The following is a 16,767-nucleotide window of genomic DNA, read 5'->3' as shown; positions in this document are numbered from 1 at the left end:
CAGTATGTCTTTTTAAAAAGTATTTAAGAGAATCATTATTCTTATTATTTTTTTAAGGAAACTGCAGAAGGCAAAACCTTGCTTGGAAATCTGTCTGTATGTTTCACTAAATTTCCTGGGAATATTTTAAATAAAAAAATATGGTCAAGGTGTGTGACTTGGAGGGTGAGAGGCAAAACCTTGATCACCTTGATAAATGAGGAAAAAGGTAGAGAATAGTACTGGAGAATAATATATCTGAGAAAATAGGACTTTTCTCCTTACTTTTCTTGAAGGAGAAATGGAATGCAGAGCTGCCATAGGAAAACATTACGTTTTTAAAACATGAGTATTTAATATTTGCAGATAAGCATAAACCTGAACAACAAGATTAGGTGCTGTTGAGGCAGGAAAGGTTTTATAACAAAGTAATACAAAACCTACGTTTGTGAAGGAAATCGGTGTTTGTATTCTAATGATGTGCCAGATTCAAAGCACCAGGGAGAGGAACACTCTACCATTACTCAGGCAGGAGCCAAGAACTCACCTAAGTTGCTACCACAATTATAAAGTTGTTATTCTGCTGCCCGCTACAGAGGAAATATTAGAAGTACTTATATCACTAGATTAGTTTTTGCCAATTTATGGTATAAACAAACATGAACAAAACAGCGTGACAGATGAGATACTTTGGCAACAGTATGTTACAGTCTTTTCCTTCTGACTTTTCCACAGTGGTCTTGACCTTGCTTCAGGTAGCAGTAGAGATTTTTGTTTAATTCTAGTGGCCATGCGTTTGTAATACTTATAATAGCTTTTCTTCTGAAGAGACTTAAATTATTTCTCAAGCAGTGACAAGTCAGCTTTGTCTCTGCCACATTAGACAGAGCTCTGTGCATTTTGGGGGCACAATGCTGCTGCTGGTATGCAGTCACCCTCTCTAGGATTAGTACCTTGGCTATGTCTAACTCTGATAGAATTAATATTCTTTTTAATTTCAAAAAAGTATTGTAGTACTTCAGTAATAGATATTAGAGTTCCTCTCTTGTGTGAAGAAATCTTGACTCTGTGTATTCTGCAGATTAAACGTTCAAATGTGACAATTTCTCTTCTGAGGTCTGGAGCTGCCCAGTTTTGTTCTTATTTGTGTTGGCTGAGATGATGTTTGTTTGGAGTTTTTGGTCTCAAACTGAGATAGTACTAGGCAGGATTTCATGGGAAAAACTTTCTTTGATCTGAAGAAGGGTAGATTGCTAGTAAAATTATGTAACAGCTTGTGCTGTGTGTCATTGTTCCTGCTTTGAGTTGTCCGTATTTCAATATGTTGTTGGTCAAAATTGCCTTTGTCATATGGATGTGTAAGAACAGGTGCTATGTCAGAGTAATAGTCATACACTTAAACTACTGTGATATGCCATAATGAGAACACAAATAGTGTATCTGAATACATTTCATATGAGCACTGAATTATTGACTCATGGTGACTTAACATGAAGGGACAAGGATTGTCATAATGGCTGGTACCATAGAGATGGTTTCCATAAAATCTGACAAAGTTTGATAGATAAAGCTTTAAACAAAAGTTACTAAAAGCAGACAGGGTTTTTGTGTGTGTCACTGTGACACCACATAAACTGAGAGTGGTTGGTCCTTAGACGCTGCATCTCATTGCTAGCATTTTTCCTGGTTTGATGAACACAGCCATAAAAATTGTGTGTTTTGTTTTCTTTCCTTACTGGTTCCTGTGAATCTATGTTCTCAATTTGAATTTTTAAGTTGATGCTCAAAAGTCTTGGTAGCACATGATTTCACACTTTGTGTCACAATTTAAGTCTGCATCTTCCATCATAGCTGACTGAGCTTATACAGAGCCCGAGGGGAAAAGCCTGTTGAATTCTCTCTTCACCCGCTGAAGGTTTCGAAAAACAATCTGGAAACTCAAGTTCATGCACTAAAGCAAATAACTCTGGAGGAAACCCAAAATCAACAACAAAATGCTATGAATATAGTGTTGAAGAACAATGCCACCAGAGGTACATATGTCACATGAAAATGCTGAAATTCAAAACCGTGACTGGTGGTGTTGGAGGTCAATGAATCCTCCAAACTCTTCTAATTTTCTTTAATTTGATCATTGCATCCATAACTTGGATTCAATTACCACCTTAGTTTTCTACTCTGAATTTCTTCAGGGGACTTTGGGAATTCTCCTATAGTTTGACAGAAAACTACCATCAAGTAAGAATGAGAAGAGAATAATGCAAAACCTTTTGGGGATAACTCTGCCTTAAAGGATTTTTAGGGTAACCTAAAAGTTTTCCTCTACTAAATATGTAAAAACCCTGTCATGGTACTGTGCAGTGTGTTTCTGATTAAACAATGTTGACTCCTCATTTATTTCTGCTATATTTGACATTAGATCTGTTATAAAATATACTTCTTTGAGTAATTTACTTTCTTTTGATTGTTGTAATGGCAGTGTTCCAGATGTTTTCTGGAATTCTTTAGATGTTGCATCTCTCTGTATAGCTTATATTTTTCTCCTGAGAACTGGACAATTCATACAACATGTAGAGGGTTTTGTTTGGTTGTTTTTTTTTTTTTTTGTTTAGACTTTTTAAAAAAGGCCTTTCTTCCTTTTGGAATTATTATTCCTATTTTAGTCTTGATGTCCAATTACAAAGAGTTCAAGGACAATTTGAGATGGAACAGATTATTTGTTGGCTTCTAAATTTCACCTTGAATGCAGCAAATTAGTTTGGACAGAGTCCCGGGCAAAAAAGATGTTAAAAGACGGGTTGCATAGTTGAATTAGTTATTGTTAGAAGGAAACCTTTTTTTCTGCTGCCTTATACTGGAACAGAAAGGGGAAAAAGGTGTATGCAGTGACTTCAGGTGTTCAGGTGATGCATCATGGATTTAGAAGTGTGTTAGAACAGTGATGACCTGTGAAGGGCTTAAATTAAGAAGTTCCAATTCCTGAATGGAAAGCAAAGTTGAAAACTACGCAAAAATACCCACTCAAATGTGTGTAATTAGAAAACTCAAGATTTTAAAGCATTCGGGTCCAATCTGATTGTGGAAGTGCAAAGGATACTTACATGCAGAAGTATAGCTTTAGCAAAAGGAAAATCCCAAAAGACTGTGGAGAAAAAGAAGAGGAGGAGAAAAAAAAAAAAAAAAAAAAAAAGATGGCCGTGCTGGCAATAGAACTGAAGCCAGACCATGATATCCTGAAGTTCTTTCTCTGTGTTTGTGTCTGCATTATACTGAAACAATACTCACACTTACCTGTATCAGGATGCACAAATATAATAGTGTGTGCATAAGTATATGTGCATTTATATATATGCTTAAGACGTATGTGTGTGTAAATACGAAATAATTCAGCTTTTATTAACTAAACATCAATTAAAGCTTACCAATACAGAAAAAAAATCTGAAATGATCATGTCAGTTTTGTGCCATTGGTCACATTTTTATGATTCATTAGCAGGTGCAACACAAATATTTTTCTTATTTTTTTATTACAAAATATAACAAAACATATTTTGAGCAATTTCTGAGCATTTCTCTTACCAAAATCCATTTTTTCCGTCAGAATCAAGTCCAAAATTTGCTGTGAATGTCTGTGCTTATTTTTTGTATTATTCAGAAAGTCTTCATACTGTACAGCTGCAGACTTCAAGTTCTTGGGAAGTGCAATCTGTTTATATGTCCTGATGATAGATTATTAAAAAGAACTTGACAATAAAGAAAGTGGAGTTTCTTAAGAAAGCTAACCAGTTACTGGTATAACTAATTCCAACATAATGATAATCACTTTGTATTGTTAAAAGGTCTTCCTGCCAATTAAAAACAGTGGTTTCCAGGCATGAGCAGATAGCTGTGCTAGACCTATGGTGTTATGATGGTTGTATTTCTGTTGCTATGCATGTCTTGCATACTGTCTGCTGGAGAGCTCTTGTAGGAGATTCTTTGGAATGAACAGGGCATGAGATAAATCTGGATTTTATTTATTTCAGATTGAACATTAACGTTATTGTCACCAGTCATGACATCGGCTTCCCTTTAGAAAATGCTAATAAAATAAGAACTTCACTGAATTTCTGGACATTTTACAAAGGTGTCTTTATTTTACTATTATCTTGATTAGCAGCTTAGAAAGTTGGAAGTGTGGCAGTTAAATTAGTCAGAAAAAGTTTGCAAACAGGGTTTTGTGTAAGTTTCTGTAGTCTGTTAGCCTGCCATGGTTAAGTTGTATCAGGTTCTGTAGATAATACCATGCAAGAACGTGGTGTGTGTATTTTGATATCCACAAGCCCTTGCCTCGCTACTTGGGTCAGCGGTAGGAAGGCTTAAGAAAAAGTCCTGGCCAAGTATTAAACTAATGCCTCTGGATACATAGCAAGATACTTAAATCTCTCTGAGGCTGGGGTCAGTGAAAGGCAAAATCCTACCAGAATCCTCTAGCTTAATTTTTGCTGGAATCTCCTTTCTCCTCAGGTGATGGGCACGTGGAGTTTGCTCCTACCATGCTGGAGTTTTGCTCTATTTCTGTTCCCTGTGTAGCCGTTCTGCAGGTGCCCTGGTGGGCAGCATACTCTCTGCACCCTTCAGACCTTCCTGTCCCAGGCTGAGTCTGGACTGGAGCCTGCTACAGTGGTAGCCTTGCATGCAAGAACTGTTCTAGCAGAACAAAGCATGGTCCTTAATGTAACACTAGGCTCAGGTTAGAGTTACAAATTATTGTTGTTTGTAACTCACCCAAAGAGCACCTTTTAGGACAAATGATGGATGAAAGTATGGGAGAACTAGAGAAAGAGGTGCCATTAATTTGCTCAAGCTGTGTTACTCTTGTTCACAGTTAAACAGCTTTAATTAATTTGACGTCTCTGTCAAGACCATTCTTTTGTGGTACTGAAAACAAATTCCTTTAAAAATGAAGACTGAGAGGGAAAAGAGATACTAGTGCCCGTTGGTAGCCTTTTGAAGCATTCTTGAGATGAGGGTGACTCTTGGACAGCTAAAGTGTGCCTGCTAGCTCCAGGCTGCTGTAGGATAGGAGCACCCTGGGGGCTGAGCTGCTGCGTATTCTGGACCCGGCGCCTGAGGAAGTGTGCATCCTGACCTGCTCGGGATGATAGATCTAAGTGGCCCTTGAGTCTACTTGTACTTTAGCTCACTCCCATCCCACAGTGAAATGGAAGAATTATGGGGGAAGCATTGTTGTTTCTGGCTCATGAGTAGTTTCTTGAGCTCCGTATCCACTGTGTTGTTTGTGGTATGAAGCATGTAGTCTTGAGGTTTATGTTGTTGCATGTAGAACTAATAAGGCTGGACATTCTTAACCTAGGGCGTTTTTAGGTATTTGAAGGTTTTTCTTTACTAATTCATACGTTTTCAATAAAAACACAGTTAATCAGATCAGAAACTTGCTTTCTTCTTTGTTTATTGATCCAGAAATAGACTGTGAAGACATACTATGATTTTCTGAGGAAAATCTAAAATTAACAATAATGTTATAAATGCCATTTACTTGACCTGTCTCGTATTACTACTGCATATTTTGTTCAGTTATGTCCAGACCAAAACAACACTAGAGGATTGTTGTTCGTGATTATTTCTGAACCAGCAAAAAGAAATAATTCTTTGACATATAATGCCGTCAACTCTAACTTCCTTAAGACTTTATTTACTCTAAGATCCTTTAACTTAGCAAGAGAATTCTGTACTCTGGATTTTTTTTTTTAGTTTAAATTAAATTATTTTCCCTCCATCTAAACCTAGATGTTATGTTCTTTTTCTGTGCTAAGCTGGAACTTAGATAAAGACTTTGGGAAGTCTGGAGTTTTAGTCTGACCAGAAAAAAACTTCTGTGTTTTATTTTCTCTTCTAGCTAGACAAAAAGGTCTCACGTAGATGTTAACTTTGACAGCGATGCACAATATTTGAAATAATCGGTGGTGCCATAAAATTATTGTGTACTTCAATTCCTTTGTAAAATTTTTAGCTCTTCAGGAACATCTACAAGCTGTTATTAATGTTTAGTTTAACCTGTCATCTTCACACCAGCTAGCAATAACTTCATGATGCACTAAGTGTGGCAACCATGTAACATAGTAAGTTTCAAATTAAATTCTTCATTTTCTGATTCTTCCATGAACCACCCAACTACTATATAATAACCATGTAAACTAAGATTTCTGGTAAGCATTCAGAGCCTCAGGAGGTAAGAAATATTTTAGTCCTGTTCAGCAACAGCTCTGTTGTTTACTATGGGCTTGTCCAGGAGAGTTAGCCTGTGTCTAAGAATATGGAGCCCGTAACTTTCAAATATTTCCTTTACAATCCTATTAGTAGTTCATGCTTAAGGTGTTGTTTGCAGCAATTTCTCCTTGCTGTTCTAGTGATAGGTTAGCACTTTCATTGTTGTCCTATTCAAACCATCAATAGAGATAAAGCTAATTGGATCTTTCTTTTTTCTTCTTTTATTTATTTTTTAATTATTTTTGAAGAAGTGAGATAGTCTCTATCAACATGGGATTGTCAGGAAGGACGAACATATTTTCTGTGAAATATTGCAGATTAGTTTAATTATTTCTGACAGCTCACCTGTCACTTTAATAAGCTTCTGTTAAGTAAAGAAAAACAAATTTTTCCCCTTTGGCTACCATGAGAGAGGTCAGGAACAGCATAATTGATGTTTTATGATGCAACATTTTTAAAGGGTTTGTTGTAACAAAGGCAAAAAACATCTGTAGCTGCAGAAAAAAGTATAAAAAGTCAGTTCTTGTATAAACTCTGATCTACCCGTAGTTGGTCTATTGCAGGGACTAGAAAGCAGAAAATAATACCACCAATAAAAAAATCACTAGTCAAAAAGAAAAAAAAGTTCTTGGCAGCAAGTTTTCTTAGGCAACTTGCCAGTATCCTGATTCAGTGTTTATGGGAACATCTTGAAATGACTCCCAAATTAATGACTATATCTTCCATCACTCCAGTCTGATGTCTGAACATGAGGAGAAATAAACAATAGTTAATGATCTGGAAGCTGCTGGCAGTTACTGTATTAGTTCTGGTTCTTATTTTCACTTACTAACAGCAAACTGTTCTGATCAGATGTTTATCTTTGAAAAACATATGCAATGGAAAATTGCACCTCAGATTGCTATCCGTTTCACAGTCTCTTTCACTGGGACAGTTTCACACAGAATGAAAGTATTTCATTTTGATTTCATAGCTAGGTGCTTTTAAGACTAGAAGTTCTGCTTTAAAATAGTGTTTTTCTTTTTTTTTTTTTTTTCCTTTTTTTTTTTTTGTGAGGGAGCCTCGGCACCTGAACATACTGTACTGTGGGGTTCCCTTGTGAACTCAGCAGGGATATGTGCATAACTATGCCAAATAGATTTTTCCTGCCCAATACCATTTGCCAGGCCAAGCTGCTGGGGAGAGGCAATTAGTTTTTTAAGCAAAGCAGTCAGATGATAAATTGCCGTAAGATTCATGATCTCTCATTTTACATTGAGTGTGCAAGTATGATGTAAAGGACTTCTGCGACATTAACTGTAAATGCAAAACTGGCTTTTTTTTTTTTTTTGGTCCCATTTGTTTGGGAATGAATTTATTGTTTTGTTGGAGAGTGCAATAGTTTTTTTTCTTTTTACAAGCTTTTGCAGTCTGGAACAGTATGTAATTGTATGCAGAAGTAAGATCCATGTGATAGATTTCAAAATCATGTGATAAATGTTTTCAAAGTCAGCTCTAAATTACCTAATTCTAGCATCGAAACCAAGTCTCTCCAGGTCCCTTAGCAGCTTCACAGGCTCACATGTTTCTGCTCAATGCTTTTTATTTTTGCAAGGAATATTCTGTAGCAGATGGGGACATAGGACTAGAAAGGTGCCTTCATTTGTCAAGCCCAGGCCCACAGTGTTACAGGCACCATGTTAAATAACTCCTTCTCTGTATTTATGATGCTACATTTTAAGAGTTCTTTCTCCTTTCCTGCATTCCAAGATGTGGAATTCTTATCCTTCCTCAGACATCAAGAAAAATCGTTAATTCCCCTATATGTAAAGGCTGCAGCTTTTTCTAATATCCTTTTGGTCAAGGAGAGAGAGAGAAAGAGACTGTGCTTTACATTGTCCTGCCTCTTCAAAATACCTATTTCTAGTTCTTGAATTAAAACTCAGGATGGTGCAAATCAACATTATAAAATTCTGCATAATTCAATTAAAAAGTTTGTCTTATCTGAAGGCATCACATATCAAACTTAACATTTCTCTTCTACTGAGTAGGCTTCTTTTTGACTGTGTTACTAAGAGACTAGAGCCTATGGTCATGTATGGAGAAATACAATAGGGTTTTTCTTCCATGTTGCTGTGGTACTTACATCAATACAGTGTCTTTGAGAAATTCTAGAAATCCTCATTTGGGATGATTTGTAAAATACAGCATTGGTATGTGTAATTTAGATTTCTCCAGCTAAGATTGATGAAAATTTTTGTTGCTTTAGGTTATATTAGCTTCTTACATGAGTCCTAAATCTATTTGCTGCCTTAGTCTCTAATTGCTCTCATTCCATCTTCTCTTAATAACTTCCCTTACTTCACCTCTAAGAACTGTTACTTTTTCTCTAGCTACATTATGAGGAGCTACATCCTTAATGATATGCTTCAAACAATTCTGAGGTGGTTGAAGAAATTGCTAAGTGACTTAAATGTGATTTTTTTTTTTTCTTAATTATTGTTTTTGCTCCTTTGAATACTGTTTCGTGAAATATGCATGTCAGATGTCACCTTCAATTTTATTTTTTTTTCTTAGCTTGAGACCCCTTACAGGGATCTTGCTTGCAAACATTGCTAATTACCTCCCAATCCATTTTAATATCAGTTTCAGAACTATGGGATTCAGTATATCTAGTCCCACAAGAAAATACAGACTATTTACAGCAAGTTTCTGAAGTAATAAAATGGTTTTTATAATGATGGGTGCTGAATTTTGGGTGAACACTCATTATTAAACTTTACTCAAAATGTTGTTTAGGAAATAAAAACAGTTCCACTGGGGACAAAACTTTGACCATTGTGTGTTGAGTCTGGGTAAAATATTACCCTGTGTGAATTCATTAAAATATAACTATTTTCTCAGTTGAATGAATGCTAATCTTGACATGAAAGAAATTAGCCTGGACCTACATGTGGATGTAAAATGTCCTTTAAGTAAAGGTCTCTTACAACTACATTGACAAAAAAATGAAATTAAGTTTTCAAGAGTCAACAATTAAAGTTTCAAGAATAGAGAAATTCTCACGAAGTTAGGGCAGATTGCCAGACCACAAAGACTTTTCCTGTTCTACAGTTCTCCTCTGTATTAGACATAGGAGAAGCAGCAAGATGTAGCCAGAGATGAATTTAAAAAAAAACCTCCTTTTGAGGTTTGGCAGATTTAAGTGAACTGCAATCAAATCAGTCACATTCAGCACCTCAGCAAGTTCTTGTATCTTGTGGTTTAAACCAATAGAGCAGATACTCTATAGATGGTCTCCATAGCAGAACTACTGTATTTTATAGCCATAAATACATCCTAGTCTGCAATTCTGTTCTTTCATCTAAACTTCTTTTATCAATTTTATCCATTTATGCTTGGGAATATTTGGCAATAATCTGAAAAGCAAGCGGGAAGCTATGCAGTTTGCTGTATGACTCCTGTAAGCCTGACACAGAAATGAAATAAATATTTATTATGAAATCAGTTTCCAAGCATAGACACATTCCTTTTACCCTGTACAGGAAAGGTTTATAGTAAAGTGTATTCAAGGCATCAGTTTTTGGTATTCTGCTCTGCAGCTACTGTGTGCATTTATGCTTTCACCTGGTTTTGCAACAGCAGTTTTTCAGTTGATCCAGCTGCAAATAAGTGTAAGTAGGTATTTGATGTTTGGCAGGGGAGGGAAGAGGAGGCAACAGTGCCTGGATATGATGCAGCATTGTGTATTAATAGCTCCAGAAACAGGTCTGCCTTAACCGATCTAACCCTAATTTCTTGGTTTTGACTAGATCTTTCATCTTTTTTTAAGGATGATTAGGTGCAGCGCTCAAAGTTAGAGATCCACATTTGAAAACATGAGGTAGTGTCCCATATGAAGAGCTGATTTCATAATACAAATGCAGTAGAACTGCTCTGATTATGATTTATGAGTTATAATTCAAATTAGCACGATTTTTCCTTAAGTACAATGAAAGTGAACACCAAATATTTTATTTTTTTTTTAAATCCAGAGTAAAGATCGCTCTGGATAAGCCTCACATGAAACTATCTGTAGGCAAAAAACATGCACTCAGTTTTGAAGTTTAAGACTTAAAAATCAAAAAGGACAAGTAATGGTCTAGTGAAAGAGAAATTAATTTTCATTTCCTGATAACTAGAAACTGTACTTCAATGTGGTAACAGTGGAAAAATGTAGGCTAATGCCATTCTACTCATTTCACGGTATGGGTCTAGAAATGGCATCTAAATTAGACAAATAGTCATAGGTTTTGAAACAGAAGGGACCAGTATGTGTCATCTACTTGGATCTTCTGCTTAATACGGGTGAGACAAGCTTGCTTAGTATCTGACACAAGGAGCCTAGACCTTCTGTTTAAGCTGTAACACAGCTATCTGTAAAATGCTAAACCTTAATTTAAAATGATGGTTGGTGAACTTTCTGCTGTGGGGGGTTATACAGATTTTTAGATAGCCATGGCTTTGAAATGCGTTCCTCATTGTTGGGTTTGGTTTGACCATTGGCTCTATCGGCCCTTTCTATGCTGGCTGGAGAGCTGTGGACTATTAGAAATTTCCTTTCCTCTCTGTAGCTGTCAGTCTCATTTCTGCTTTTGGGTTTTGGCTTTGCAATTTGACAGTACCAGAGTGCCCCCCACCTACTAGGCTGCTTCACTGCTCTAAACGCTCAGGAGGTGTTCACCAGTCACCTCTTGCACTCTGCTGACAAGCAGCTTTAAGGAAAACCTTGAATGCAGTTAGCAAGAAGTACCTTGAACTTCTACAAATCTGCTTAAACTTGGCCATAAATTTCCCATTCGGTATTAGAACAGCACAAGAAACTGTGTGAACATTAAAGAGTACTTTTTGCATCAAACAATTTTCCCAGTGTGTAATTATGCAATTATTTAAGTAATAAAGTTTTAAGCTGGTACACGCCTGTGACTTCCTTATACTTTTTCTATTAAAACAAAATGCCCTTAAGCATTTCACTTTTGTTTTATATTCACTTCATTTCCCAGAATAATTAAAGCTTAGTCATTCTTTATAATATCATACAGGTGGGAACACAAGCCTGTTTTACAATCACAAAGGCAGAGCCAGATAGTACTTTCAGTCTCCTTTTTAAGAGTAACAAATTTTCAACAAACGTCTCAACTCTCTGCATTTCATAGTACAAGAATTTAAAAATTCAGTGTCAGAACATCTAAGGTCACATTTCTTGTTGTATATAGAAATGTAAGTCACCTGATTTCAGTAAAAAAGTGAGGTGACACTAGCTAAGCATCTGGGTCTATGGATTTGAGATCATTTTCTCTTGTGTAAGCAGTACTATACCACCTAACATTAAGGCTGAGACAGATTAACAGGGTCACTGTTCTTTATTTACCTGTTTTACGAGACCAGAATTTTAAAATCTTAATGTTTCACAGGCAATGCATGAGTGCCCACTGTAGGGTTTGCACTGGTGTTTATAAGCATAATTGCATGAATCTCAGTGCAGGGCTTTGGTTCATGTGAGTGGCAAAGGCAACTTTCCAGTTTCATTTTACTTTTTTTCTAGACTGTGATAACATTCTTTCAGGGTTCGCTCTTACAACGTACAACTATCTTGAAGCTTATCTAATACTGATCTGTGTCATTTAGGAAAAGTTGCTTTCATCTGAGAACTCATAATATTCAGTCGGTGTGTGCCATTCATAACTAAATAGCCTCTGCTCTTCATTGTTCTTTTAATTAATGATTGTTGATTGGTTTGACTTGCTGCACATTGTTGCCAGGCATGATCAAAGAAAATCCAAGATTAATCTACTAAACTAGATGTCAGATTAGTAAATTCCTCTGTGCTATTACAAAGATTTTTCTCCCTCAGTAAAGGCCTGTCAGAGGATGATGGCTTGGCTATACCTCTGACAGGTCAGTCCAAAGGTCAGTCCTTGAAAACATGCACACATTAATGCAATAAACCGTGGTGACTCATTTATATCCAACTCTAAGCGCTCTCTTCATGAATGTTAGTCAGCTACTGCTGAGAAAAAGATCATTTACTTTGCTTTTGAATACAGCTGAAGAAAGCATTTATAACCTATCATGTTTTGAATACATAAGGGTGTTTTCTCAGGTCGGTAGGGGTATCAGCCAGTGTAAGCCAGAGAATAGTGTAGTGTGAGTGTCTTTTCATCAGCTAGCATGCCTCCGTTAGTTCTGTGTAACCCCTTTAGCCAGAACTTTATTGACAGTAAGGACCAGGCTTCAATTTAAAAGAGTAACTAATGAAGAATGGGCTGAAGCCCCAAACGTAAACCTTCATCAATTTCACTAAACTCCCTATTCAATAACCTAATTTTCTCCATTTGTAAACTGTCTTTTATGGAAGGGACCCCTCCAAAAAAAAAAGTCAAACTAAAAAAAAGAAAACACCAAACCCAAACCACCCACTAGCAGAAGACGTAAACACAGTAACATGAATAGAACCATTTTACAACCCTGTCATTTGGTGCAGCTTTCCTGGAGACCCTTAGTTCTCCCTGTCTCCTACAAGAACAACTTGCAGTCTGGGGTTGTCAGACCCTGATAGATAGCAAGGCTACATTTCAGTGGCTGCCGATCCTGTGGCGCAAGCTGCTTTCATCTGCCTTGGCATGCTACACATCCTTCCTTTCTCTGCCTGCCACTTCGTTAGCCACTGCAGTTTTGGTGTTCAGCTCTTAGCCAGAAAGCAGAGAGTTTGAGCTTTAACACAGTCCTTCTGCTTAATAGCTAAAAGATGTTTAAATGATTCTCCTGTTTTCATCTTTTCTTCCACTGATAACATCTGCATCCCAGTGCTGGAAGCTATTGGTTGAGATGAAGGATGGAAGTCATTCCCCCCAGCGACATAGATGTAGTGGGTTGACTGGGCCTCTTTCTTCCACTTTATGAAATGCTTCCTTATCTTCAGAAAAACCTTTTTAGTAGAAGAAAATAAATAGACATGTTTCAGGCCTGCCCATTGGGCCTTTTCATTTGTCTCATTTTGCCCATGTATCAACAGAACGATTCTCTGTTTTGGCCTCTTCCCCAGCGCTGAACTGCTTTCAAGGCACTGGCAGCATTGAAGCGTATGGATGCTTTTGCTGGTAGACCTCTGCCACAAAGCTTATACCTTAGCTAATTTTGCTTAAGTTTAGGGTTGCTTTTTCGTTTTCCTGTCTTTTTGCTGTCTTTTTTCTCTTTACATCTAAGTGCTTCTGTTTTATATCATTACTGTCTCTAGTAGTCAGGATAGTGATCTCTCAGATATTTTTATTTAAGAGATTCCAGGCTCATAATCACAGGCAGATATCAGTGTTTTAAGAATGTTTTCAGAGTTCATTTGTGACTGCCATATCTTTTGAGTTGGTTTATGTTTAGTTAGAGAAAGCTTTTACTTATTCTGCACATAACTGAATATTTCAAATGCTGGAGTGTTCTTCTCTAATTACTTTTTCTATTAGTTCATCACACATGGTCAACAGATTAAATATCGTTATTAAATGGTCATTAAATGTTTACTTTTCAGTTTAAAGGTCAAGGAAGAAAAGCTCTTAGCTCAGGATCTGTCAAGTAGCACACCTCAGTTGCCTTTTAAACTTCTAGACTGTTATTTATTTTTCCTCCTACTGGAGGAAAATTCTGGTTTTGTTCGTGTTTTGCACCCTAATGGGCTTTCTACCGCGAATAAAAGATGTTTTCCAAAACATCAGAGTAGGCAATGGTTTTATGAAGTGGCAAAAAAATGCATAAAACATATATGTCCTTTTTGTAAGGGACTGGATAGCTCAAACTGATATTGAAGGAACATCATAGTTGGAAAAGTGGAAAAGAAATTACTGCTTCTTTCGTGTTTTCAATTCATGGCAAAGTTATTTAGTTCGAAATATTGTTTCTCCAGACAGTTGTTGATTTTTCTGTGGGCAGAGCACTGTCCATAATCCACAAAACAAGTAGAGGATTTAGCTCATTCAAAAATTGGGAAAAAAGCAGTATCATCTCCTGACTTATATATATATATATTTTTTTTTTTTTTTTTTACAGGCCACAGTATTTCCACAGGCCATAGTACTTAAATGCTCCAAGGATAGTATATGGTTTCCTGTAAATCTGCAAACTGAACTGAGGTCATTTTGCACCTGAACTTTTCCAGACATGTCAGCAGATTGCTGTAGTTTCCTTAACACAAAAGAAAAAGCAGAGCAGCTGAAAATAATTAATATTGAACTTGACACATCAAAAATGTAATTTGTCACTTGTGATTAAAGGCTTTATCTTTAGTTCTATTTTTATATTCATCATGGGTCTCCCTTAGCTATCATTAGGCTCCACATGGTTGGAGTTAGTCTGACCTTTGATCCATCACCATAGACAAAGGGATCTGTTGCTGCTAAATTGGAGCCCAAGCTAGTCAGCAACATTATAGATTGACAAATGTAAGCTTGGTTGAGAATAATAATGGTCATCCTAGCTACTCTGATTAATTTTTAAGTCTATGTTGCTAATGTAGATGCTGATCTGCAAAAGAAAGATTAGATTCATCACAAAATTTAACATTAGGAATTCCCATTGTGGTAGTTCGATCTGATGTGAAAAGTAAAGATGATGGAAGTGATATATATATTATTTTTTTTTTTCAGTATACTTATAGGCTAATCAGTTGAGAAAATAGAGAGTGATAGCTTTATAAACTTTCTATTGCTTTTCCCTTTCTCTGAAGCCTTCCAGAAGTTTGCTGACTGCCACACATATTGTGGATGCTTATTTTCTAAGCACAAGGAACTGAAATGTTTGACGCATCACTGTCCTGCCACATCATTGTCCTACCACTACATTATCATCTTGCTTATCATTGTAAACCCATTCTGTCATACTGTATACAAACTGAAGTAATGCATAAAATATGATAAATGAATGTTTTCATATCAGCTATGTCTGTGTTCGGTACAGGCATATGTAGCTGAAAACTGGCAATATTTTAATGGGTGACTATTAAGTGATGTCTTTTCAGAAGCAAACCATTATTTAATTCACTGTTCAGTCACATAGAAAGGCACCAACTGCAGTAGTAAGTCACACTGCCTGTTGTTTAAACTAATTTCAGTATCTCAGTTAAACTCAGACTGTGTGTTCTGTGGTGTGGTATATTGTGGATGTGATGTGAAGCTCTATTTCCTGACCCTGAGTGCGTTCTGGACATGTCCTGTCGCTTTCCACAACAATAAAAGCCTAAGCCAAGCCCTAGCTTGGTCTCTGCTAAGTAAAGCTCCCTTGATAATAGGGTGAAGACTATTAGATTTGTAGTTCTATTATTAAGTATTTTTGTGGTAACCACTTCATTATTCTAAGGTCATTAACACACTTCCTCTTTTACTGCAAGTGATTGTGGGTTAAAGGCATTATTTTAGGCATCTACAATTTGTTTATCAACATCTAATCATAAATAGCTTGCAGTTTCTGGAAGTCAGAACAATAGCTAGCAGAGAGTTATTATCCAGAAGACCACATTCCCCCCTTACACTGGTTTCAGCAAACACCTCGTGCATGAAGCACTGTTTAGTGTGGAAGTGCTGATGACTAAACCTTTGAATCTGAGCATTGAAAGACTGAAAGCACCGAGGCACTATTGTGTTTCCTTGATGTGTGTAAACACAGGTGCTATTTTTTCAGCAGTTACCCCTTCATTGAGCCACATAGCTTGCCCTTTGTTGTAAGGTGCGTCTCCCACTGAGACATCAGCAAGGATCTAAGGACATTAGGCTATGCCACCCTGTCCTTTGGCACCAACAGTTAAGAAATAATTTAATCTTGTTTTCAGTTCGTTTTGGTAGTTTCTAAATAGGTTTCTGTGTCAAAATGATGTGAATCTCCAATTCTTCTTGTTTAAAAGGGAGATATACAGCAGTGATACATGAAAAAGTGAAAAATATTTAGTCTCTGTGACCTTTGGATTTTTTTGTTTCATTTATAGTTTCTGAATCTCTATTTGTGTGTCTGCACCTTTTCCCTTTACTTTTGTATTAGTTTCTTCGGGAACATTCCTCTGCGCAAATCAGTGCATAAGTCAGTCCACCACCATTTCTTGTATCAAGCCAAATAACTTGGAATGACTTGGTATGGTCTAGTTTAATCTTGAAGGCCAGTGAGAATCTAGATTGAGGACAAGGAATGCAGGTTTCTGACACATCATAGTACTGTGACAGCATTTTAAACTAGTATTAGAGGTTTACATAGGATTTTTGTCATCCAATTCAATAGGCCAGGCTCTTTCTGACTTCTTCACCCTCCCACCCCCCCTTTTTTTTTTTTTAATTTTATATTTTATTTTATTTTATTTTAGGTATGGTAGAGCTCTCTTTTTATAGCTTGGTCCCACAGCCCTCACAAAACCATAGGATTTCTTCAGTAATGGTCCTGCACTTTCTTGCTTGCACAAGTGCTGTTGGAGTGTTTTAGCCATTTCTGGATAATACCATGCCATGTAAGAGTAATGGAAAAATATTACAA

Source organism: Leptosomus discolor, chromosome 2 (genome assembly GCF_034619465.1).
Source record: "Leptosomus discolor isolate bLepDis1 chromosome 2, bLepDis1.hap2, whole genome shotgun sequence".
Classification (NCBI taxonomy): domain Eukaryota; kingdom Metazoa; phylum Chordata; class Aves; order Leptosomiformes; family Leptosomidae; genus Leptosomus; species Leptosomus discolor.
The sequence above is the reverse complement of the archived record's forward strand: the minus strand, read 5'-3'. Positions refer to the sequence as shown.